The following is a 19,562-nucleotide window of genomic DNA, read 5'->3' as shown; positions in this document are numbered from 1 at the left end:
AGAAAGCAGATGGCAGTTATAAGAGTCGAGGGACATGAAAGGGAAGCAGTGGTTGGGAAGGGAGTGAGACAGGGTTGTAGCCTTTCCCCAATGTTATTCAATCTGTATATTGAGCAAGCAGTGAAGGAAACAAACGAAAAATTCAGAGTAGGTATTAAAATCCATGGAGAAGAAATAAAAACTTTGAGGTTTGCAGATGACATTGTAATTCTGTCAGAGACAGCAAAGGACTTGGAAGAGCAGTCGAACGCAATGGATAGTGTCTTGAAAGGAGGATATAAGATGAAAATCAACAAAAGCAAAACGTGGATAATGGAATGTAGTCGAATTAAGTCGGATGATGCTGAAGGAATTAGATTAGGAAATGAGACACTTAAAGTAGTAAAGGAGTTTTGCTATTTGGGGAGCAAAATAACTGATGATGGTCGTGGTAGAGAGGATATAAAATGTAGACTGGCAATGGCAAGGAAAGCGTTTCTGAAGAAGAGAGTATAGATTTAAGTGTCAGGAAGTCATTTCTGAAAGTATTTGTATGGAGTGTAGCCATGTATGGAAGTGAAACATGGACGATAAATAGTTTGGACAAGAAGAGAATACAAGCTTTCGAAATGTGGTGCTACAGAAGAATGCTGAAGATTAGATGGGTAGATCACATAACTAATGAGGAGGTATTGAATAGAATTGGGGAGAAGAGAAGTTTGTGGCACAACTTGACTAGAAGAAGGGATCGGTTGGTAGGACATGTTCTGAGGCATCAAGGGATCACAAATTTAGTATTGGAGGGCAGCGTGGAGGGTAAAAATCGCATAGGGAGACCAAGAGATGTATACACTAAGCAGATTCTAAAGGATGTAGGTTGCAGTAAGTACTGGGAGATGAAGAAGCTTGCACAGGATAGAGTAGCATGGAGAGTTGCATCAAACCAGTCTCAGGACTGAAGACTACAACAGGAAACAACAATTCACTTGTTGCAAAGATTCTGCTGCTGGGTAGGAGCAGTGATCAAGTAAGGCTGACCTTGGGGTTTTACTAAAATGTAGGAATGACGAAATAATGTTTATCTTATGCGGAGAAGTATTCCGCACTATTGTAATAGCACTTTTACAAGCCTGTGTCCTTATTGATTGGACATGGTATTTTCCTTTTCGTGGACGATGGAGGAAATGTGCGTTTTAATAGAGCTAACGTGGGAATATTATGCGCGCCCTTCTCGTAAACAGCCGGTCAGAGTGGCCGAGCGGTTCTAGGCGCTACAGTCCGGAACCGTGCGATCCCTACGGTCGCAGGTTCGTATCCTGCCTTGGGCATGGGTGTATGTGTGATGTCCTTAGTGTCCGCAGCTCGTGGTCGTGTGGTAGCGTTCTCGCTTCCCGCGCTCGGGTTCCCGGGTTCGATTCCCGGCGGGTCAGGGATTCTCTCTGCCTCGTGATGACTGGGTGTTGTGTGATGTCCTTAGGTTAGTTAGGTTTAAGTAGTTCTGAGTTCTAGGGGACTGATGACCTCACAAGTTAAGTCCCATAGTTCGCAGAGCCATTTGAACCATTTTTTTTTTTCTCGTAAACAGTGTGATTTACGAACTAGAAACGTCCCGCAACTGCCGCTGGAGTGCGTTGTGATCGCGTATACCACGTTGGGGCCCACGTACCGTATGCACAAGTCGCGTCATTTCTGAGCGTTCAGCAGCACGTTGAACTCAGCACGCTCAACGTTGATGTTCGACAGCACGGCCCGTATGCCGACGGCATTACGCACTGGTGCGAGATTCCGTGCCTTACGGCGCGCCGGCGGCGAGCGGGTCCGCACCAAGCGCACCGTGCAGGCGACCGAGGAACTGCGAGCTCGCGCCCGCGCTCAACTCATCCGACCTCACGCCAGACCCACAACTGCTTTCGCAAGGTTCGGGGAAATTCATCAATACGGGTTTCTGCAAGGGTACGCGTTCCGTGAGCAAAGCTCCCCACGCTCGCGAGCCATCGCGAGCTCTGCAGACTGACAGACGCGACCATCGTGCTGCAGACGAGAGGCTGTTTTCCGGCTGGCACGGCCTCGCTCTCGTTGCCGCTGCCGCGCTTCCTGCCCGCCAGTACATAAAGCGCAGCGGGCGCGGGGTGCGGCCAGCCTCAGCGGAATGGACGGCTGCGGCAGCAGTAGCAGCAGCAGCGGCAGCAGGTGGCGGCCGAGCGGTGGCCGCACCGGGCGTCGGGCAGCCCCGTGTCGGAGCCTGGGGCACACCCTGCTAGGCCTGCTACCGGCGACCGCCGCCTTGGGTTTTGTCAAGGTACCGCCTCCTCGAAATTATTATATTTTTAAAATTTATTGCCATTTGGTATTAACAGTTCAGTTAGAGAAGTGAGCAGTGTCAGGGCAGAATAATGTAGCGGGTAGATGCGCAGTCGACAGGGAACGTTGGTTGGTTGGTTGATTGGGGTTAAAGGGACCAAACAGCAAGGTCATCTGTCCCTTGTTCTAATGTGGTCCCTGCAGATAGTGTAACATCTCAGAAAAGTCAGAACGATAAAAGGGAAAAGGCTAAAAAACGTCAAAGTGCAGTCATGTCGTCAATGGTAAAAACAGAATGAGGTAAGTCAACAAGAGAGCGACCCAAACGCTATGCTAGAGGCAGGAAATATCCTACCTCTGAAGCAGACCACCTGCAACTTAAAAGCGTGCAACCGTTAGAATGTAGAAACGCGTATGGGAAAAGGAGACTAACCAATCCTAAAAACTGATAAAAACAGAGTAAAAGGGGGTGAAAAGAGGATCTCGGCCAGGGAGGGGAGTCGGCAGCAGCCAACGTTTGTGCAGAGCGGTAGTGGAGGAAGCTGCGGGCAGTGCTCACATTTTTTTTTCTAAACATTAATTGTGTCGTGTTGGCAGAAGGGCCAACACCGTGTTACGAGAGGAGGCCGAAATGCACGGGTTTAAGCTCACGCAGGCTGGCGTGAGGAGGGAAGGACCATACTGACGTGAGGTCTGGAACATGACAAGGAATTAGAATCCAGAAAGCAGACGTAGCTAGTTTGTTACTTAACTTTAATCCATTAATGATGAACGTCGCTCTTGACGGTACATGATTCACAATGTTATCTGTTCAGAATAGTAACTGAATATGGCGCCTTGCTAGGTCGTAGCAAATGACGTAGCTGAAGGCTATGCTAACTATCGTCTCGGCAAATGAGAGCGTATTTTGTCAGTGAACCATCGCTAGCAAAGTCGGCTGTACAACTGGGCGAGTGCTAGGAAGTCTCTCTAGACCTGCCGTGTGGCGGCGCTCGGTCTGCAATTCACTGATAATGGCGACACGCGGGTCCGACGTATACTAACGGACCGCGGCCGATTTAAAGGCTACCACCTAGCAAGTGTGGTTCTGGCGGTGACACTACAAATTGTAGTTCCTTCACGCTGTCACTTGCATGGTAATCATTCAAACTGTCGCCTCTGGTTTAGCTAGTATCTAAAAAGAATTCCCCTGAAAATTCAGAACCTACACGTTTCTCTTGTTCACATTAAAATTTTCTTATTTTGCCAAAACACGGTGGCGTTCACAGTGTCACCTCACTAACATGTTAAATACCAGGTGATCAAAAAGTCAGTATAAATTTGAAAACTGAATAAATCACGGAATAATGTAGATAGAAAGGTACAAATTGAAACACATGCTTGGAAAGACATGGGGTTTTATTAGAACCAGAAAAATACAAAAGTTCAAAGAATGTCCGACAGATGGCGCTTCATCTGATCAGAATAGCAATAATTAGCATAACAAAGTAAGACAAAGCAAAGATGATGTTCTTTACAGGAAATGCTCAATACGTCCACCATCATTCCTCAACTATAGCTGTAGTCGAGGAATAATGTTGTGAACAGCACTGTAAAGCATGTCCGGAGTTATGGTGAGGCATTGGCGTCGGATCTTGTCTTTCAGCATCCCTAGAGATGTCGGTCGATCACGATACACTTGCGACTTCACGTAACCACAATAATCGCAGGGACTGAGGTCTGGGGACCTGTGAAGCCAAGCATGACGAAAGTGGCGGCTGAGCACACGGTCGTCACCAAACGACGCACGTGTGTCAATTTTTACCTCTCTATCTACATTATTCCGTGGTCTATTAAGTTTTGAAATTTATACAGACTTTTTGATCACCCGGTATATTCGCAGTTGCGAACAGGTCAACCATCAGCCGCAGAAGGGATGACGACAACGAAAATTCGACAATATTTATGCCGGATCGGGACTCGAACCCGAATTTCCCGTTTATTTTGAGCTCTCGCCTTACAATTTCGCTATCCGTGCACGACTGACGGCTAGACCCAAACTTCCACATGTCGTCAATCATGCGTCTACGACCTGTACTCATACATCCATTGCGTTTATTCCCGTACGAGTCAAACGTTGTACATGAAAGTCGCTTGCCCGGTATCGACAGAGATATAGGATATTGCAGTGCCTACATTAATGCAAAGGAATCACAAACTGCAGCATCACTAACATGTTGTGCAGACTCAGCAGCGAGTGAATTCTGAAACAGTAAGGTAATGTCAGTAGCTTATGAAAAAGCACATCGTCGGTACAAAATAAACGTGGAATGTCTCCACTTGTGTTGTTCCAAAGCCAATAGTATTCCTCGTTTCACCAGCTATCGAAGGTCCTTCAAAATTATATTCTTTCGCAGAGAAAGTCTGCAATTAGTGGAATAACACGGTATTTAATGAAGCTTTTCGTATTAATCGTATGTCCAAATACTCTCCTCTTTGCTTGCTGGCATTTACCAAAATCTCATTTCGATATCTCAAACCATTTAGGAAATATGACGATGTTTTGAACATTTGACTCTGGCTTTAGCGCTGGAGCGGCGCGATCGGAAATGAGTGTGCTACATAGCATCAATTTTCTCGAGATTTGTGACAGATAGAGTCCTCCACCCAAATGTAAAGAAAAATTCAATATGAAACTTCCTGGCAGACTAAAACTGTGTGCCGGACCGAGACTTGATCTCGGACCCGAGTTCGAGTCTCGGTCCAGCACGCAGTTTTAATCTGCCAGTAAGTTTCATATCAGCGCACACTCCGCTGCAGAGTGAAAATCTCATTCTGAAAAATTCAATACATTAGCTAAATTTGATACGCAACAGCATATTATTTTTATGTGCACCAAACGAAAAATCATAACGACCCCTATTTTTCATTACAAACTTTTTCGAATTTCACGTAATGTCTTACTTCCATGTAAATATTACAGCAGCTATGACCATTAAAGAAATGAAGGGCACATCATCATGAACGTGACATATAAAGCTACAAGTAAGGAAAAAATAAATAGCTTCTGTGCAATCGTTTGAGAAAGATTGCAGGATGTGCGCCTCGATTCTGTCGTCACCGGCTGGCCGAAAGCTGGTACAAAATATTTAGAGCCCCTTCCGAACAAACAAATAAAATCGTCCAGCGCTTTGGGCGGAAACTGGTGAGTGCGCATAGACCTCCATATCCTGCCAATACTCTCACTACAGATTTCATGTATAGTATCATATACAGAGCACAGGCCTTGAATTATCATGACTTCTCACGCTGGATCCTTGTGTCTGACTTATAATTGGATATCCGCTTCTTGCAGAAACCGGGCAATACTGACATAGTCTGTTATGGACAGCTGACGAAACAGGGCCTTCACAGATGTACGTTGGGGAATTCGTGCTCTGATCAGGGCCTTAAGAAACGTTGTCTGCCATAGGGTGAACACCCTAGTATGACATGGTTGAGGTCTGCAGTCTCAGTTGCATGAACTTCACGCTACGGAGATGGCTGAACTTTAATCCTGTAAAGATGTGAAGAGTAACAGCCGTCATCCAGTTGTGTGCGCATTATAATAGTGGCATGACGTCTAGGTAGCTTGATTTGGAAGAACCAGGGTTTTCCGCGAATATTCGGCTGTATTGCGGTATAATGTCTTCTTTTGGACTGTTCTGAGGTCTCTCTCGCCTTTGACCATTCTTGATGGACTTTTCACTTTACCCCAGCAACAAAATCAGTATTTTTTTTTCAAACATAGGAATTATGCAGCATATCGGTTGAAAATAACTGTTTGGTACAACTGGCCTAAGTTTCGACACTACCACGACTGTCTTCATTAGATTGAAATTTTGAGTAACAGTAAAATCTGATTGAGATGTTGTTCCTAGCTAGGCATACGTAACAAGGCTGGAACGTATTTTATTTTATTTTTGACTTGAGCATAGCTGTTCTAAATTCTGACAATTGCTTTCTCGCAACGTAATTTTACGGTTTCTCCAAATTCAGTCTGATGAAGACAGTCTTAGTAGCGTTGAAAACTAGGTCAATTGTACCAAACAGTTATTTGCAACCGGTTGGCTGTATTATTCCTCGTTTCGCCACGTGGTTCGCTATTTCGTTACATGAGATAGCATTCGGTAGGACGACGGTTCAATCCCGTGTCCGGCCATCCTGATTTAGGTTTTCCGTGATTTCCCTAAATCGCTCCAGGCAAATGCCGGGATGGTTCCTTTCAAAGGGCACGGCCGACTTCCTTCCCCATCCGCCCCTAATCCGATGAGACCGATGACATCGCTGTCTGGTCTCCTCCCCCAGAAACCAACCAACCAACCAACATGAGATAGCAGAGTCCCTTGATCCATGTCAACTCGCTGTTAAGCACACGTCACACATGTTACACGTAGAGAGAGTGTTCAACGCACATCGCCAACATCAAACTAGCATTTGTGACCGGATTGACGGCTTTTTTGGTGGCGGGGAGCAGTGTATTCCGTAGGGACTACAGAAAGTACATGTCTTACCACGCTACGACCACTGCGCAGCAAGTGTGGCGTATTGTCATAAGAGCGCTCACGTTTCTGGTTTTCTGCAGACACAGTTCTGTCACAGTCTAACAAGATCGCGACATTCATGCTACACTTCTGTACACGATATTGGATGAGTGGGAGTAATATCATTTATATTAATTTGTAACATAGCGTTTTCAATAGGAGGCGTACTGACAGTACACTTCTACGTGGCTCCTATGTGGTCGGTGGAAGTGGCAGAGTTCGGGAGGCTCCGGAATGTTTACGGTTGCTGCCAACATTAGCTACGTAACAGTACTGTGCACCATAACAATAAATAGCCGCTATGAATACAGTGTTGATCCGCATACAGCGCTGTGTATAATGACTGTTAATATTATTTACCAAAACCAGCGAAGAGGCTCTACATGATACCTGATCACACTAGCGTGTCGCCATCGGTTTTCTTGTACTTCTGCAACGCATTAACCTCTTACAGGTGAGTTTCTTTTATAAGCTGTAAGATGGCTTGTCTCGTATAAGGCGGTGGGGCTTGTCTCAGTAGTCAATGAGCTATGAGCCGATCGCAAGCTTCCTCTGCCAGCATCCTCCGCTCAGGGGCCAAATAAGTTTGCGATCAGTGTATAAAGCCATAAAACTAGCCACCACATTTGATTTTCTTTAGTTTCCTAAGAACCACAGCAGTTACGAAACGGTACGTTACAAGATAACTCGTTTACGTTACGGCAATAATCTACAGAAAATTACTGAAGAATTTCGTTTCCTTGTAAGAACACAGAAATGGGTTGTGTACAGTAAAAGACCTCGTATATCTATTCAGTAACGTGACATTTTCTTCACTATATTTCCAGTCAAATCACTGAATCTGGAACATGTGGAAACATGCATTATTTGACGCACCAAATAAAACGCAAAATTTTGGTAAACATTTTTGGAAACAGCGACCAGTATTAAATTTTAACTAAAGTTCAGTCTTGATCACAACACTTATGTCTCAATAACATAGTTGACCGGTTTCAGTAATATTTATATAACCATCTTCAGACCCATGGCTTCCTTGGAGGATGGTAGGCGGAGCTCTCCTCAGCTGCTACGAAGTCAACTGATCAGGTGTTTAAACATTCTTTCTTCTGGCGTTCCATGCGTGAGTAGAAGAAGCTTTAATAACTGGTACAGTGGGAAGAAAGTTAAAGGGTTAACATTACTTTACATATGTAAGTACCACAACCTACGTAAATTGAAGGTGGGGAGGGTAGAAAGGAAAGGAACTGATGATATCACTACATTGGAACTTCATGCGTAATCAGCGGCGACGAGTGAAAATCTGTGTCCGGCCTGGATCTCCTTTTTACAAGGAAGATGCGTCAACTACAGAGCTACCCGGACACAGTGTTAACAGCAAATGCCCGGTCTGCCTCAGCACACTCTTCGGCAGACCCACATTCCCATCTAGTGCCACCGCTTATTAGCAGTCCCCATCCACGTGCTCCTTGCACGCCAATTCTAGATTCCTATTGGAAGTCGGACGTAAATGTGCATCTGCACTTACGGTTGTGCATTCGTAGCTCATCGAGGCAAATCATTTATATAAATGGGTGGTGTCTGTTCTCTCGGAGAGGTCAGAAAGAACCGACACCGTTCATTCATATAAAAGTACCACCACGGTTTAATTAATATTATCACACCAGCAAGGTGCATATATTGTGTGTTGAACAAGGAGTATTTCGTGACCGAGTGCAATAAAGGGTTAATAGGGCTAATTTATTCGGCCGTATGGGCATATATTTACAATACAAGTGGAAGATTAATTCAGTGGCGCGAGAATATGCTATCAGTCAATGCTTTGAATGCATACAAATTTCGAGCAACGTTTACCAGTAGATAAGATTTACGGATAACAGTGTGAATGATTTTTTTTCATATTATACATATTTCCAAACCATTGTGCTTTTTATAAAGGAGTTCCTGTAGAAAACACTGCGTATTTCCCTGAGAATGCCGCGCGGGGTAGCCGTGAGGTCTAGGGCGCGTTGTCACGGTCCGTGCGGCTCCCCTGCCGGAGGTTCGATTCCTCTCTCGGGCATTGATGTGTGTGTAGTCCATAGCGTAAGTTAATTTAAGGCAGATTAAGTAGTGTGTAGGCTTAGTGACCGATGACCTCAGCAGAACTTACCACTCCCGTAAGAACTTACCACAAATTTCCAATTTTTTTCCCCTGAGAACGAACGACGATTAAGAAGATTCTACCATAAAGTAAAAAGTAACAATTTCACCTCTAAAAATACTATAAAGTGTGATAAATAGCTTATTTGCTTTATTCGAAATGTTTCAGGACACTTTCGCTAAGACATACGAGGAAGCCATTTCAAAATACCGTTGCACAATCATTTATTAAAACAGAGGCTCAGAAATACAATAAAGTGCACTACGGGCCCTAACAAAATGCTGGTAGCTATACTTTCTTTCCTTTAATAAAATAATGTCTTCTGAGCTACAACACCTGGGCAAACAGATGTTTAACCCTTAAAAATTTTAAGCCAATTTCGCGCCAGATGTCGAACGCAGTTTATCAACATGTCACTGAATTGTTTGTACAAAATCCGTAACACTATTTTGTCAACAGTATTTTTATGTGATCGTGATGCAATAACATTCAAAGTTTGCACAGCATTTGTGAGTAATCCTTATGTCATACCATAGTGCATGATTTCAGGGGTAATGTATGTCGACAACAAAAAGAATCTGTCCTCCGTGTCAGAATACTCACTCCAGATATTTTTCTACATCAGGAATTTGTTCAATGAAAACGTGAAAAATTCCTTGGCCACTCAAAGACTGCGTCAGATTAAAAAAAAAAGAAAAACACCTATTTTGGATCAACATACCTCACAATCCCCTTCTACGAGTTTCGTAACATCTACGTTGGATGCTCAACGTATGACATTTTTGCATAAGAGGCACGAGTGTTAGGTTGATAGGCGTCCTCTGTAATTTTGATATCTGAACCGATTGTGAGCGAGCAGCGTTGTTTTAAAGCTGTATCGCGGAAGTTAATATCTGTCATGTGCGCGAGGGCGCAGTGGTCAGATAATGTTAAGCGGTGTTAGAGCGAGGAAGCAATGGCAATGTTAGGTTTCAAATGTAAAGTCTCAATTTATCAACGTGTTTTATCAACATGATTATATCAAGATGGTAACGGAAACTGATTTGTGACGGAGGAAGTCTAATGGAATGGAAGAGGTAAACATTATAATGATATTTTTTTCACTATTACTACGCCATGGGACTAAATTGGTTATTGTACTGACAGTTGCTAGATTTGAGGCATAGTAAAGCGTATTGTTTGGATGTTAATAAATTCATTGAATTTTAAATCAGCCATGAGTTAAAATGGTTCAAATGGCTCTGAGCACTATGGGACGTAACATCTGAGGTCATCAGTCCCCTAGAACTTACAACTACTTAAACCTAACTAACCTAAGGACATCACACACATCCATGCCCGAGGCAGGATTCGAACCTGCGACCGTAGCGGTCGCGCGGTTCCAGACTGAAGCGCCTAGAACCGCTCGGCCACAACGGCCGTCAGCCATTTCGCAGTACACAGAAGAAATTAGTGTTGTCATCATCATCATCATCATCATCAACATCATCATCATCATCATCATCATCATCAACATCATCATCATCATCATTTAAGACTGATTATGCCTTTTAGCGTTCAGTCTGGAACTTAGTCCCCCTTATACACTCCTGGAAATGGAAAAAAGAACACATTGACACCGGTGTGTCCAGACCCACCATACTTGCTCCGGACACTGCGAGAGGGCTGTACAAGCAATGATCACACGCACGGCACAGCGGACACACCAGGAACCGCGGTGTTGGCCGTCGAATGGCGCTAGCTGCGCACATTTGTGTACCGCCGCCGTCAGTGTCAGCCAGTTTGCCGTGGCATACGGAGCTCCATCGCAGTCTTTAACACTGGTAGCATGCAGCGACAGCGTGGACGTGAACCGTATGTGCAGCTGACGGACTTTGAGCGAGGGCGTATAGTGGGCATGCGGAAGGCCGGGTGGACGTGCCGCCGAATTGCTCAACACGTGGGGCGTGAGGTCTCCACAGTACATCGATGTTGTCGCCAGTGGTCGGCGGAAGGTGCACGTGCCCGTCGACCTGGGACCGGACCGCAGCGACGCACGGATGCACGCCAAGACCGTAGGATCCTACGCAGTGCCACTTCCCAGCAAATTAGGGACACTGTTGCTCCTGGGGTATCGGCGAGGACCATTCGCAACCGTCTCCATGAAGCTGGGCTACGGTCCCGCACACCGTTAGGCCGTCTTCCGCTCACGCCCCAACATCGTGCAGCCCGCCTCCAGTGGTGTCGCGACAGGCGTGAATGGAGGGACGAATGGAGACGTGTCGTCTTCAGCGAAGAGAGTCGCTTCTGCCTTGGTGCCAATGATGGTCGTATGCGTGTTTGGCGCCGTGCAGGTGAGCGCCACAATCAGGACTGCATACGACCGAGGCACACAGGGCCAACACCCGGCATCATGGTGTGGGGAGCGATCTCCTACACTGGCCGTACACCAGTGGTGATCGTCGAGGGGACACTGAATAGTGCACGGTACATCCAAACCGTCATCGAACCCATCGTTCTACCATTCCTAGACCGGCAAGGGAACTTGCTGTTCCAACAGGACAATGCACGTCCGCATGTATCCCGTGCCACCCAACGTGCTCTAGAAGGTGTAAGTCAACTACCCTGGCCAGCAAGATCTCCGGATCTGTCCCCCATTGAGCATATTTGGGACTGGATGAAGCGTCGTCTCACGCGGTCTGCACGTCCAGCACGAACGCTGGTCCAACTGAGGCGCCAGGTGGAAATGGCGTGGCAAGCCGTTCCACAGGACTACATCCAGCATCTCTACGATCGTCTCCATGGGAGAATAGCAGCCTGCATTGCTGCGAAAGGTGGATATACACTGTACTAGTGCCGACATTGTGCATGCTCTGTTGCCTGTGTATATGTGCCTGTGGTTCTGCCAGTGTGATCATGTGATGTATCTGACCCCAGGAATGTGTCAATAAAGTTTCCCCTTCCTGGGACAATGAATTCACGGTATTCTTATTTCAATTTCCAGGAGTGTAAAATTCCTCCATGATCCCTTACTCAGTGCTAACATTGGTGCCTCTTCTGATGTTAAGCCTATTACTTCAAAATCATTCTTAACCGAATCCAGGTACCTTTCCTTGGTCTGCCCCGATTCCTCCTACCCTCTATTGCTGAACCCGTGAGTCTCTTGGGTAACCTGGCTTCTCCCATGCGTGTAACATGACCCCACCATCTAAGCCTGTTCGCCCTGACTGCTACATCTTTAGAGTTCATTCCTAGTTTTTCTTTGATTTCCTCATTGTGGACACCCTCCTTGTTCCCATCTACTAGTACCTGCAATCATTCTAGCTACTTTCGTATCCGTAACCTCAACGTTACTGATAAGGTAACCTGAATCCACCCAGCTTTCGCTCCCATACAACAAAGTTGGTCGAAAGATTGAACGGTGCACAGATAACTTAGTCTTGGTACTGACTTCCTTCTTGCAGAAGAGAGTAGATCGTAGCTGAGCGCTCACTGCATTAGCTTTGCTACACCTCGCTTCCAGGTCTTTCACTATGTTGCCATCCTGTGAGAATATGCATCCTAAGTACTTGAAACCGTCCACTTGTTCTAACTTTGTTCCTCCTATTTGGCATTCAATCCGTTTATATCTCTTTCCCACTGACATTACTTTCGTTTTGGAGATGCTAATCTTCATACCATAGTCCTTACTTTTCTGATCTAGCTCTGAAATATTACTTTGCAAACTTTCAATCGAATCTGCCATCACAACAAAGTCATCCGCATATGCGAGACTGCTTATTTTGTGTTCACATATCTTAATCTCACCCAGCCAGTCTATTGTTTTCAACATATGACCCATAAATAATATGAACAACGGTGGAGACAGGTCTTACCCCTGAAACTACTCTGAACCATGAACTCAATTTACCGTCAACTCTAACTGTTGTCATTTATGCGCATATTTCATTTTCTTACCACCTTTCTCTTACAATTTTTAATTGATCATGGAATCAAGTGTGTTCGGAAAATACATCGATTTGCGACTAACAGAGACGTGCTTGCAAGCGGAATACGCAACGTTACGGCAGACAGCATCGTCGGCAGACGGTACGAGCATACTTCGTATTAACGCGATTTTGCTCCCTCGGCACTCTCCTGCGGCAGTTGTCGGCCTTATATGGCTTCCAAACCAAGTAGTTTGCTCAGAAAACCGAAACCGACGCGCTTAGAGTTCCTACGTTAGCCCCACTAAACTGCACGTTTATTCTCTTGACCATTTACTAGCAATGTTGTTGTGTTTGTGGTACAAAAAAATGTAACATTCAATATCCGTGAACGTATAATGAGACAAATTTGAAAAATACATTCAGATGCGTGCATAAAAGTTCAGAAAATCGAACACACCCGCTCCTGACAGAGAGCGCACTTATATTTACATTATGTCAAATATTTCGTAAATTATATCTATTAATTTCATAGGAAAGTCCCACAACCTTTTAGATATCACAAAGGTGAGAATCAAAATTGAATACAGGACAACGTGAATCTGCGCATAGTTTTGTAATGAACACATTTTCATGAGTCTTCAAAAACGCTTACTCTCAAAACACGCTAAGTATGAAGTGAAAATAACTAAATATGAAAATTATTTAACCACCGTTATGCGTTTTCCGCCAGTTCAATGCAACAAGTCTTACCAATAACGAGTCGTTCTCGGGACATTCGGTGTGCTGGTGCTACAGACAGCATACATTCATGGGGTGTAACGTATAACACAAAAACCACTGAATATACGCTTCTGCTGCACGGGACAAATGCGGTAAGGCGACTTGCTTTCTACTCGTGACATAGGGAGCGTTCGTGTTTCCTACTGGTTGTAATTTTCGTGGCACTTTGCTGAAATATCGCAGAACTTATTTTGTGTCTCCCTGTGATAAAATGGCTCCTTAACTTCAATTAGGAGGACGTTACAAAACTCGTAGGACACCACTTCAACGTTTGTTAACTCGTGCTGTGTGCCGACGGCTTAAAAAAAAAGTTTGCCTTTCCAAACATGTACGCTTGGAATGGTGGTGCAGACTTGTATCCGATAGGTGTGTCGTGTAATGCTGGCTTCAAACACTGAGCCACCTCTGTCGCTCCCATATTATCCAAACCAACAGTATCTGAGTTAGGCTCCACCGCGCAAGCGTGTGTTACAGACTTTAGATATGTCCATATCCTGAGGTCATTTAGTGTTCTAGCACAGTTGCACAGCAGTCTCCAGTTAAACACTTACCTTCTGCAAGATAATCAATAATCCACTCACGTTTTTTAATGTGATATTCAATCCCAGCGAGTCACTAATACGGCATCGATATTTTAGAGAAACTACGAACAGCGTGGTCCCGGATATCTCCGGACCGGTGATGTAACATCACGATGTAAAATCAGCTGAATTTCTAAGCGGTAAAATAAGGAAACGATTTAGATTAATGCTAGTGAACCAACACGTCATTTGTCAAAAATGATTGAGAGGAACCAGCAGCTGGACAGTTGGACAGAGATTTCAGTCTCCTTTCTCCACAAACAGTCCCTGTCATCTTAACCACAGCGCCATTATGAAATGGGTTTTAGAGACTTCCCTGTAGTGTGCGTGCAGTAAAAAAAAAAAAAAAAAAAGAATGCCCTGCACAGGCTTCGCGGGCTGACGCGCTCTGACAGGATGCGGCCACGTAACGCGTTTCATGTAAAAGCGAGTCGCGCACGAAATATAGTTTTTGTGTGTTGAAACTCCCGTCGTCCTACCGTGACCCACATATACCCACCGCCTGATGTCATCGCTCTGTTTATTTTGGGTAACATTAAAAATCACAGTAATATAACTATTGATTTTATGAAAAACGTTCTATCTGACCATTTACTTTCATTGTAATGACATGTTTATCCCCAATTATTCTGTCTTCATATCGAAAGTTTGGAGTTGACGATAGCCATCACCGGTATCAGTTAGTGGCAGTCATCATCCCATATTTTAGATATGAAAATGGCCTAACTAGACAGAAAGCCATCATTACAATAAAAAACACAGATTTCATTAATAAAACCATGAAACAAGATCACAGCTTTTTGCCAAGTGATGCTATCTTTCTGTTATTACGAGGTGTGTGAGACAACTTTTTTATTTACCACAGTTATTTTCTCAAACAACAATACAGTCCCCTTCAGAGTCGTTCTCTTGGGCAACTATACACCGGCGGATTCGTTGTTCCCAGTCTGGGTCGCGTCCGGCCATTCTGATTTAGGTTTTCCGTGATTTCCCTAATTCAGTCCAGGCAAATGCCGGGATGGTTCCTTTGAAAGGGCACAGCCGATTTCCTCCCCCGTCGTTCCCTAATCCGATGAGACCGATGGCCTCGCTGTCTGTTCTTCTCCCCCAAACAACCCCCCAGTCTTGGTAGCAGCACTGAAAAACTTCAGCTGGTAGTTCCTTGAGCAAGTTAGTCACATTCTTTTGAGTGTTCTCCAGGGACTCAATATTACATCCTTTTAAGGCATTTTTCAATTTTGGGAGAAAGAAAAATGTCGCAAGGACTCAGATCGGGTGAATGTGTTGCTGTGGCAGAACTGGAACACCTTTTGAGGTAAGAAATTCCGTCATGGAAGTGGCCATGTGACATCGGGCGTTGACTTGATGAGTAAATTTGGGGGTCAAAATTTAATCTACAGGTCACCCACCTTCTTTATTGTCAAACGTCGGTTTGATCTCAAAATAGCACTCGCAAGTTCGACGCTTTGAGCGGCTTTTGAAGCTGAAGTTCTCTCTGACCGAGGTTCATCTTCAACGTGTTCTCGGCCTTTCAAAAGTGACTTGTGCCAGCGAAAAGCTTGTGCTCTTGATAAGGAATGTTCTCCATAGGCCCGTTTCAACTTATCAAAGGTCACACTGGTGGATTCCCCAAGTTTAACACAAAACATGATTGCATAACGTTACGCTAAATTCCACTGTTCCATTTTCATAACACACACTTCACTCTCAAAAATCGTGTAGTGGCTGTACGGAACAGGAACTTGGACTGAGCATCTGTGAGGATCAACACACACGTCACAGTAGTAGATTAACACAGCGTTGCTGGAAATATTGACGAGATAATGATGTGTGTGAGCTTGATGCCTATAAAGATCATAGTCCTGTATGTTCTTGGTAACTTTTGTTACGAGAGGGATTTGGATACAAATGAGATTAGAGAGAAAGATATGAGTAAGAATGTGTGCTTTGTATAAATTTTTTACAGTGTAATGGACAGTGATGGGTCACAAATGTGTCTCGCACCAGTACACAATGACAAATGGCTCCTTAGTAATGCAATCAGATGGATCCTTCTCTGTCCAGACATTACAACACAATACAAATTTTTACTTTGCTCATGTGACAAAATGATATATAAAATGATTCTGAATATATTGTTCATGTTAAAGAACGATATACAAGGAAAACAAATCAAACCCTTTTTCATGAGTGCAAACTGATATAAAGGCTCCTCTGCTGCTACCTGTAAAGGGACTCGATGATCAGGTGGATTTAAATAAATTACTGCAGATGTAACGAACGTTTCATTGAGCAGTGCACACCTTCGGTAACTAAATATTCCACCGGGAAGGCTACTGCCTGGTAAACATAAATTAAATAACATTATTTATAAGGAGTTGGATATCTCTAGATGACACGTTAGTATGATGTTAGTAATGTTATTAATATCTGCAACCATTTTACCTCAGTTACAACTTTAAATATGCTTTATCTTATACGTAACTAAATTCCATCACTTGAAACTGAAAGTTTTCCTCCATCCACACCTCAACACCCCACTCTGCACTCACCCTCAGCAACTCCTACGAGCCCTCAGTCAGTCCTAAAGCATGTGAGCGAGAACCTGTGCAGTGCGCTAGAGTATAGGCTATGTACATGCAGAAGTTTAAATGTGACATATTTATCGGAAGGAACGTGTGCTATATATTTAATACCTAGAGAAACCACAATGACGCACCTAAAAAACATGGAAAGAATGTAAGTGTGGAAAACACAACCATACAGTTGTGAAAGGAAATAGATTCAAATGAGATTCCAAGAAACACTAAAGACCTCGTATCAAAATATCTAGGGCAAATCTACCTAAACCCGTGATATTAACAATATAAATGAAAATTAAAATAAATATTCAATCTAGAAATCGTATATTTTACATCTAAGAGACCAAGGCATTGCTCTAGCAACCCATGATAAAGAACATATAAGTAATGAAAATCTGTTGAAGTTATAAGATGTAGTAAACAAAGTAAGAATGATATCTAATTTAGTTACAACATACCCAGAGCTGTGACACTATGTATTGACCTTCGCGATGATGTGATTAATTCCGAGATAGTTTTGCTTTTCTTTGTTAAAGTTCACTTAACGCATTCTTCATTCATTTTCACCATCAGTGTCACTGTCATTGACATTGACACAAATATTACACACAAGTAGGATAGCATCAGGAGAATCGATGGACTGAGAACTTTCATAGAACCATCACGGACTAAAACAACACAGGATCCAAGCACTTTTATTCTTTTTACAGCTGTAGCTCTCTTTACAAGTGGAGCAGATGTCATCGTTTCTTTTCTTCTTCGACTTCTGTTGTCCCTTATACGCTGATTTCACTGCGCTACAATGCTTAGTGGTTTATTCGGTTTACGATCAGGCCAAACGCTATTTCCTGCACTTGTATTATGAAAATAACTTCCATTTTACTCGTAAGAGCAAACGGTCTACCCATATTCCCAGTGATCACTATGTCATTGTCGCCATCACTGCGATCTACATAGACTTTTAAATTACTCCACGGAATGCAAAAATGTTTAGCAGCTTTGCATATCGACCAGTTTTTGTCCAAAATCTTCAGAAGTGATCCATAAAAATTGGCAGTTGAATAGGATTGTCTTCTCTTGCTCACGCAATCCATTATTGGCTTTTCCTGCTTCGCACATAGATGGAACCATTCTTTGCGAAATGTACACAAACCTTAAGAGGCGATGTTGTTTTCCTAACCGAATGATTCAGGAGTAAAGCTTTTAAACCTATCTATGATGACTAACATTGTGATCCATTAGTAATACAACTGCATGTAAGTGTCTGACTACTTACGTGAACTTACTGAACTTGTACTACGGGATGAGTGCAGCAAACGATGTATTCCCCTTCACACAGCAAACAATAAATTACCTTTTCCACACACAGTTTTCATTCCCGCTCAGAATGTCTTCCCCGTGTGAAGACATTCCCGCCATTTGTTGAGGACGGCTCGAACAGTGCGCAGAAGGCGTACCTTACTTAATGATAAAGAACGTGTCTCCTATCATGAAATAAAGTGTGTCAGGAGTTACGCAGTTTTACCCTATAATTAAGTAATATAGACCACTTACGATACCCAGCATGAAGAGGAGAAACGTGTTTGGTATTCACAAATAAAACATCTAGTTGCAAACTATTATTCTTTTTTGTATGTTAAAGTATAAATGATGTTACTATGGTAGTTCAAGCTGTGTCATTAGTAGTTTTGGAGAACTGGGCTCTTAATAAGGACGAAACTGGTAGGACGGATTGAAAACGAAACTGTAAGACTCCTACAGGTAATTGTTCAGGTGAGTGAGTAACGTTTGGTTTCATTTAGTAACTCACTTGAAGCTTCCAGCCATCAACAGACAAGTAAGACAAATTCTGGTAGCAGACGAGACACTTACAACTGGCAAACGTACGACATTTAAGGTCAGAAAGGATATTACTGGGGAACACATGCGCAGGTCCTAGGAATACAGTTAGGTGATATTCAGCGATTAAAAGAAGCTTACTTTGAATGCAGCATATCTATTTCAGGTCGTTAAATTAAACACGTTTCAGCCGTCAACTTTCAACCTTATTTTATTAGGCAACCAGTTTCGGCGCTTTATTACGCCATCTTCAGGCTCCTGACGGACGTGTAGGAATAATCTACCACGATTGTGATCGAAGCAGGAGCCAGCAACACTGGCATTAGTAGATATCTACTTGCTACAGTGACCACTTCCAACATCAACCACCGACCATCGCTAAAAAGATGGGCATACAGAGATCTATTTCAATATAACTGAGAGGGCCTTCGCAGAGAGAGTAAACTTCAAAAAGTCATCAATTTTGGCGGAAGTATTTTTATTATTTGGTCAAAGTATATCAATTCTGTTACGTTTCCACACGGGAATAGCTTTTGATACTTGCATAGAACTATCTGTACTGAAGCCATTACTGAGATTGTTACGCACCATGTGTCGATAATGTGTGATTCACGTAATTAATATGTTTCGGGCCTAAATTATCCCATTATCTAGTTATATAGAACAAAGAAACATTACTTCGCATTACTACACAAACTAATGCACTTATAATGTAAATGTATACATATCGCCCTGTAGTATTGCCTACATTGAAGTTAATATGCCATTAGGCTAGCCAAAAATAGCAGGCAAGCAGCAAACATACAATGTCAAACATATTAAAACGTTCCTTGTAAGCCGGCCTCTGGTGGCCGAGCACTTCTAGGCGCTTCAGTCTGGAACCGCGCGAC

The sequence above is a fragment of the Schistocerca piceifrons genome, chromosome 5, assembly GCF_021461385.2.
Source record: "Schistocerca piceifrons isolate TAMUIC-IGC-003096 chromosome 5, iqSchPice1.1, whole genome shotgun sequence".
NCBI classification, from domain to species: Eukaryota; Metazoa; Arthropoda; class Insecta; order Orthoptera; family Acrididae; genus Schistocerca; species Schistocerca piceifrons.
Note: the sequence above shows the minus strand (reverse complement) of the source record.